The sequence below is a fragment of the Peromyscus maniculatus genome, chromosome X (assembly GCF_049852395.1).
Source record: "Peromyscus maniculatus bairdii isolate BWxNUB_F1_BW_parent chromosome X, HU_Pman_BW_mat_3.1, whole genome shotgun sequence".
Taxonomy (NCBI): domain Eukaryota; kingdom Metazoa; phylum Chordata; class Mammalia; order Rodentia; family Cricetidae; genus Peromyscus; species Peromyscus maniculatus.
Genome location: NC_134875.1, coordinates 25,601,848 through 25,610,022, shown reverse-complemented (window position 1 = coordinate 25,610,022; position 8,175 = coordinate 25,601,848). Strand labels below are relative to the sequence as shown.

The 8,175-nt window shown below is 37.6% G+C and overlaps 1 pseudogene; it reads right to left on the bottom strand.

The window, feature by feature from the left end:
* Positions 1 to 2,958: 2,958 nt before the first annotated feature.
* Positions 2,959 to 4,555, bottom strand: LOC102905665 (uncharacterized; annotated as a pseudogene).
* Between the last annotated feature and the right edge of the window lie 3,620 nt (positions 4,556 to 8,175).

Here is an 8,175-nt window from a genome sequence, read left to right as displayed (position 1 = left end):
TTCATTTCCTCTTTAAGGACCTCTAGCATATTTATAAAGGCTATTTTAATATCTTTGTCTTGTGCTTCAGTTATGTTGCAATATTCAAGGCCTACTGGGCAATACTGGAGACATATTGTCCTGACTGTTATTGAGTATACAAGTGTCTATTCATCTAGGTTTGTGAAGATTGTAATTCTAGGTGATGATATCTGTTTTTGTATATGTTGGGTCAGTGCTTTGTTCCTTAGTTCTGTTGCATCTTTCTGGTTCACCAGTGTGTGTGATAGCTCTCTTTTGCTTGGTGGGGAGTTTTTCTGGAATCCTGCTAGGTGTGGCCACTGGGGGTTCCAGGTAAAATGTCTAGATATTGGTGTCTGTGACTTAGGAGTGGGGATGGCTGGGAAGGGGGTGCTGAGGAATTCACAAGAGGTAGGAAAGCAGGATATGCAGCCAGAATCTGCTTAATCCCCTGACAATGGGGCAGAGAGTAAGGAGAGGCCACAATAGATGGTCTGCTACAGAGCTGGTTATGAGACTAGGGCATTGGATATGGAGGAGAGGAGGGAGAGTGAGGATCTGAAGCTCACCTACCAGATTTGCTGTCCCACTTGGTTCTATGGCAGGCTTGGCTGTTTGGAGCAGAATATCTGCATCCACTGGAGGAGGGGTCAGAGAGTAAGGGAAGCACAGGAGTTGATCTGCTATAGAGCTGGGTAGGAGATGGGGGATTGAATTTGGAGGAAGGAAGAGAGAGATGAAAATCTGCAGTTAGGCTAATTGTTTCTCTGGCTAGAGTGGCCTGAAGATGCCCAGGGACGCTTCTCTTGTTTTTAACACCTGCCAAACACAGACTATTCTTTATTATTATAATTTTGTCACTTTTATTTTTTTAATATTTTATTTAATAATTAATTTAATTTTGCATGTCGGCCACAGATTCCCCTGTCCTTCCTCCTACCCCCCAGCCTTCCCCCCCCATCTACTCCCCATTCCCACCTCTTCCAGGGCAAGGCCTCCCCTGGGGAGTCAGCCCAGCCTGGTAGATTCAGTTGAGACAGGTCCAGTCCCCTCCTCCCTGCACCTAGGCTGAGCAAAGTGTCTCAGCATAGGCCCTAGGTTCCAAAAAGCCAGCTCATGCACCAAGGACAGGTCCCAGTTCCACAGTCTGGGGGCCTCCTAAACAGTTTAAGCTCATCAACTGTCTCACTTATCCAGAGGGCCTGATCCACTTCCACAAGGGCTCCTCAGCTATTGGTTCATAGTTCATGTGTTTCCACTAGTTTGGCTATTTGTCCCTGTGCCTTTTCTAATCATGGTCTCAATATCTCTTGCTCATATAACCCCTTGTCTCTTGGACTCCTGGAGCTCCACCTGGGGCTTGGCCATGGATCTCTGCATTTGCTTCCATCAGTTATTCGATGAGAGTTCTATCATGACAGTTAGGGTGTTCTGCCATCCTATCACCAGAGTAGGTCAGCTCAGGCACTCTCTCAACCATTGCCAGTAGTCTATAGTGGAGGTATCTTTGTGGATTTCTGGGTCAGGAACAGAGTGGGAGAACAAGGAAAGAGATACCATGATAAATGACGACCCCATGGGAATAGGAATTCTGTCACTTTTAATAGTATTATATAGATGGAAGCAAAAGACATACTACTTTCATGACTGACTTATTTCACTATGGTTAAACTTATGGATATTTATCCAAGTCATTATATACATCTAGAATTTCTTTGTCTTTTTATCGTTGGGTAGTTTTCCATATGGTACCTATTAAAGAACATCTGGGCTGCTTCTATTCTTTGCTTTGTTATAAATAGAGCTGTTATATTGATGTTTAGCTTTTTGCATGAGCATAACTTCTTTCTCTGAGATAAATGCCCCCGAATACTGTGGCTAGTTATATGGTAGTTGCATGTTTAGTTCTATAAGAAACTGCTTGTTTGACAGAGTTGTTAAGCCTATTTGAATTCTCTTTTCCACTTTATGAAAGTCCAGATTTTTTTTTTTTGCATTCTCAAAAGCAGCTGGAATTATCACTACTTTCTATTCTAACTATTCTGTTAGATGTATATCTACAGTGGTTTTAATTTATATCTCCACTGGCTAATGACATTTAAAACACTCTCAAGTATTTATTTGTGACTTATCTTCTTTGATTAAATAATCAGTCCATGGCCTTTGCACATTTTAGAATTATACGGATTTGTTTTACTAGTTGAAAATATTGTAGATACCAATACTTCCTTGAAATGATATGTAATTTGAAAATGGCTTTTATTTATCTTTAGCTTGTTTTCCTTCCCTTTAACAATGAAGTTTATAGATCAATTTCTTAAAATTTGGTGTTAGGCAGTTTATCAGTATGTATCTTTTTTTTTTGGACAATTTACAAAGTCATATTTTATTGTTCCCTTATTCATAAAAGCACTTAAATCATGTCGATCAAACATGTATAACTAATCCAGGTGGTGGTGGAGCATGCCTTTAATCCCAGCACTTGGGAGGCAGAGCCAGGTGGATCTCTGGGAGTTCGAGGCCAGCCTGGTCTACAAAGCAAAGTCCAGAACAGCCAGGACTGTTACACAGAGAAACCCTGTCTCGAAAAATGAAAAACCAAAACAAACAAACAAAAACATGTATAATTAAATCAAAAAATACCAACAGAATTATGACTAAGAATCAGAAATCCACACATTTAGCAGTGAGTTAGAGAAAGATCACAGGACACTATCATATTTCTTTGCAATTGTGGCTTCTGGACAGCACTGGAATCAACAGGTTTTTAAACTTCTTAGGTTTATGAGATTTGGGGACTCACTTCATTTCATGGGTTTGAAAACATTAACATTGCAAAAGTTCAAGTATTCCTTCATTTACAGAGTCTGGGTCTGTGGCGGAGCCTATTGAAGACTTTCCCACACTGCTGAAATTCAAGGTAGAACTTTCCTATACTATTAACAATGATAGGTTTTCTTCCCACTGTGTCTTCCTGCCCATGTGTGCTAACAAGGATGGGCAAAAAGCTTTCCCAAATTAGTATTCATCTCAAGTCCTCAGCACTGAAATGCTTCCCAACAGGATGTGAACTCATAGGGTTTGACACACCGAACAAACTGTGGCACATACTTCTGACTGAAACCATTGCAGACTTTCCCACACACACTGCACCCATAGACTCATTTTTACCCCATGTGCTGGAACGTGTGGAGTTCTTCTACTCACACTCAACTTCTTCTAACTCAAACTTAAAACTATCCATCACCAATTGACTGTGTATATGCATGTGTCTCCTAAGACTTTTGGAATACGAGAACCCCTTACCACATTCCTGACATTTGTAGGGCTGTCCGTTGTGTGTTCTCATGTGATTCTGGATGTAACTGGAACAACTGAAGGTTTTCCCACACTCCTTACATTCATACGGCTTCTCTCCAGTGTGAGTGGTCAAATGGGTTCATAAGGAAGAACTATATTTAAAGGTTTTCCTACACTGCATACATTCATAAAGCTTCTCCTTGGCGTGGCTTTTTTTCATGGTTTCGAAGGGAATAGACACAAGGATAAACTTTCCCACACACCTCGCATTTTAAGGCCAGGCTCCACTGTGTGTCCCTAAATGTCTTCCTGCACAGTGGCCAGAAGTAAAGGTCTTCCCACACTCTTTACATTCATAGGGTTTCTCTCCAGTGTGAATTCTCTCATGTGCTTGAACATGGCTGGAATGTCTGAAGGTTTTCCCACACTGCTTGCATTCATAAGGTTTCTCCCCAGTGTGAATCCTCTTGTGTAATTTAAAGAAATAGTAACTCTTGAAGGTTTTCCGGCAGTGTTTACATTCATAAAGTTTTTCTGTTGTATAAAGCCTTCTATGCATGTTGAGGGAACTGACAGTCCAGAACATCCTCCCACATTCCTTACATTCAGGTATCTCTCCAGAGTGAATTATCTTATGTCCCCGAAGGGCATCAGCATTAGGAAAGGTTTCTCCACACACCTTGCATTTGTGCCTGTCTGCATTGTGAGTTAGCACATGCCTATTGGCACAGTGGCGATAACGAAAGGCTTTCTCACAATGCAGACATTTATAAGGTTTCTCTCCATTGTGGATCTTTTTATGTTTTTTAAGGGAGCTTGAGCACATAAAGGCTTTACCACATGTTTCACATTCACAGTATTTCTTTATATATTTCTGATAGTCACATGGTCTCTGTTTAGAGTTAAACATAACATACCTCTTCAGGGACGACTGACTGATGTTGTGGCAGTCAGGAAGTTCAGGAGTCTTGTTTGTGATATTGACTGGATTTTGGGTTATGGCTTCTCTATACTGGCCATTGTCTGCAAGTTCATGGTCTCTCTTTACCATTTGTATTCTCATATTTCTCTTTAGACTTCTGTAGTAAGCTTCCAAATTCCACTGTTCCCATTTTGTTCCTACAGAAGTCAGATTCCTGTAGGTTTCCTGCATCACATCTCCATAGAGATTCTTCTGGAAAACATCCAGCAAGGCCCATTCTTCCTGGGTGAAGTTCACAGCCACATCGTCAAAGGTCACCGGGTCCTGAAACATCCCATGTTATTACACAATAAAGAGACTGGCAGAGGCTGGTGCTTACTCTTTGCTGATACCAGGCTGAGAGGATAATGCTTCCATCAGTTCTATGGCTTGGTAATCAGACCTGCCGCCTCCTCTTCCTCCCTCACTGCAACATGGTGCACTCCCACTCTCCCTGCGCTCCTCCTTGAGTATGTATCTTATGTACATTGTTTTTCTGTCAATTCTTTGAGCAATTTGATTAGCTCTTTATCCTGAATATTTTAACTATTTCACGATTATGTCTATGATCTGCTCTGAGTTAATTTCAGAACAATGTGTAATATTTTGGTTAAGGTTCATTTTCATGGGTACAGATGCCTAATTGCACAAACATAATTTGCTTTAATATCTGTCTTTCATCCATTGATTTCCTTTTGGCGAGGGGAAAAGGGTATATTTTGGCTTACATTTCTAGAAGGATATAGTGTATCATATTGAGAATGACATGGCAACCATTTATGGAAGGCAGAGTGGTAAGAGTAAGTGGCTGGATGTTCACATTGTATCCATGCCAAGAAAGCACACAGTGATGAATACTTGTGCTCAGCTTACTTTGTCCTTTTTACATAGTTCAGAATCTTAGCCCAGGGAATCGTGCTACCCACAGTAGATAGATGGGTTTTCTTACTCCATAAAGACATGCCCAGAGGAGATATTTGTCTAGTCAACATTGTTGAATCTATTATCTCACCATTTAGTTAAAAACACTTTCTCAAATATGGTACTCATGTATAAAATGTTCAAATGAATTGAAAACCTAAATTTAAAAGTAAATACAATAAAATAAACTCTAAGACAGCTATTCTAAAAATATAAGGTAGATAATGAGGAAGACATCCAAGGTTGATTTCTAGTCTCCATATGCACACATATACACTCAAAAAAAAATAAATTATAAAGAAAAAACAAGAAATGAAAGTAGAAGTGAGACTATTTGGGAAGAGAAAACGGACCAAAAGATGGGGAATGGGTACAAAACAGGGAGATAAGTTAATACAATTAAAGTACAGTATATCCGTATGCAAAACTGTCACAGTAACACCCATTATTTTTATTAATACATGCAAATTAAAAGGAAAAGTGGTTCACCTATGTGCATGTGACTGATGCTGCATTCTCTATTTTGTTTTATCAATGCTGTAGAACAATAAGATTATTCTATCACAATAGGCCACATTTTAATCTATCACATACATACTTTGGAAAGTGAGTTTCAAAAGTAATGCTAATTATAACAGCCTGAAATAGTTAAACAGGAATAAATTTAACAAAAATAGACAAGGCCAATATATACATTCTTGTGAAAAATATCTAAGAAAAAATGAGAAATAAATGAGATGAATGCACCATATTTGTAGTTTAGGAGGGAGAAGAAGAAATTATTTTTCCAACTTTACTTATGGTTCCTAATTTATTTTGCAGCCAAAGTCAAATATCAGCAGACTTTTAATAAAAATTCACAAACTAATTCTAAAAAATATATAAAACATTCAAAAACCAGGAGAAATCAAAACAATATTTAAAAAGAACATTACTGAAAGAAGTACTTCAGTTTATATAAAAAATTAATATTAAGGTCAAGACTGTGATAGTCCCCAAGTAATGACAGATATATTATTGGAAATAGAAATTTGGAAATAAACCTGAATTTAGACAGTTATTCAATTTTTGACAAGGTACTAAAGCAATTCTACAAGGAAAGGAAAATATTTTGATTTTGTTTTGCTTGCTTTTTGATCTCCTTTTACTGACAGTTCTAGAATAATTGCATATCCATGAAGATAAATAAGAATCTTAACCTTTTTTTGACAGTAAATATGAAAAGTCTACGTATAAAAAATAATTCTCCAATCTTTTATCATAAGGTATACAAACTTAATTCATGATGGGTCATAGACATAAGCATAAAGGTTAAACTATGCAGTTTAAAGAAAAACATGGGTGAATATCTTTTGTAAACCTGTAGATGAGGGGTTTGTGTGCAAGGCACTGAAAACAGTAGCAATATAAAACTGATAAGATAAATTCCATCAAATGTTAAATCTCTTGCTCACTTCAGACATCACTCAAAAAGTCTTACAGTAAGAGAAAATATTTGTAAAATTAATATCTGACAAGATTACTACTCAGAATATCAAAGAAACTCATACAACTGTAATAATAAAACTCTAAAACAGTTTGAATGCCTGGAAGGTGCACAGCCAGATCAGAAAGCAGTTTTCTTGCTTCCCATAAAATTGAACATAGAATTGTCATGTGACTAAACTTTCTCACTCTTACGTACATACTTAAGTGAGTCAAAAACTTATATGAACAGAAAAACTCTACATTAAGGGTTAAAATAGTCTTATTATTTCTCCAAATTGGAAGCAACCTAGAGATTGTCCAATAGGTAAATTGATGCAGAGACTATGTGGAGTATTATTTGGTTATCAAAAGGGACAGATGGCTGCTTTTGCAATAATGGAGATGAGTCTTAAATAAATTTTGCCTAAGTGAAAGCAGGAAATTCACAAGGCAATGTATTGTATCAATTTCTATATCTGATATTCTGGGAAAGCAAAGCCAACATATAAAAGACAAGATCTGGGGTTTCTAGGAGTTTGAGGAGGGAAAGGAGATGATCACAAAGGAACTGTATATGGACATTTTCAGGTGATAGATATGTGTGTGGCACCATGCTAGGAACACATGAATACGCATTTGTCAAAACCATAGTATCATATAAAGAATGTCTCACTGTATAAACATAAAAAAACTAGGCTATCTACAGAACCTGGAATGGAATAAAGAGTGAGGAAATTATATCTAACTTTTATAAATATGATATAGCTTTATTTCATGAAGTGAAAAGGGTAGCAGCTGGCTTGATAATTGTGGTTATTTGATATGAAAACCAGAATTGCACACAAGCACTGTAGTAGATATAAATCTCTTTCTTACAAGGGTACAGTTTAACAATTCAGAAACTTCATTACATATTTGCTGGGGTTGAAAAATAGGAGTGGATTAAAAGTAGTCAGAGTAAGCTTTCTCTACCAGAGAAATAATTAACACATAAGACAGGAGAATGTATTAGTTTTCTATTGCTGCCATAATAAATTGCCACAAATGAAGTGCTTTAAAAATAACACAAATTTATTTTCATATAGCCCTGTAGATAAAATTTCAGTATAATCTTAAGAGGGGTAAAAATGGAGGTGCCAGCATGCTTCCTTTCTGCCTACTTCCTTGCTTATAGAAGCCACTGTGACTTATGATGTCCTGCCTCCAGGAGAGCCAGTAATCTTTTACCTCTCTATGTCTTCCTTGAAGAGTCATCTCTAGCTTCTACTCAGTGTACCCTAGATCTTTATGGACAGTGTGAAACAATGAGCCCACTCAGACAACGCAGAATAATCTCTGTGCCTTACAACTGTTCTACTAAAAAATTTAATTCTCTTTTGCAATGTAATGGGACATCATTGCCTTCTGGGACAAGGATGTGAGTATCTTTTGGAATCTTTTTTTTGCCCACTACAAGAAGAACGACAAAATAAACCTTTTTGTTCTGGATATGCATTAGAGGTATCAATGTAAATCCATTTGTGTGA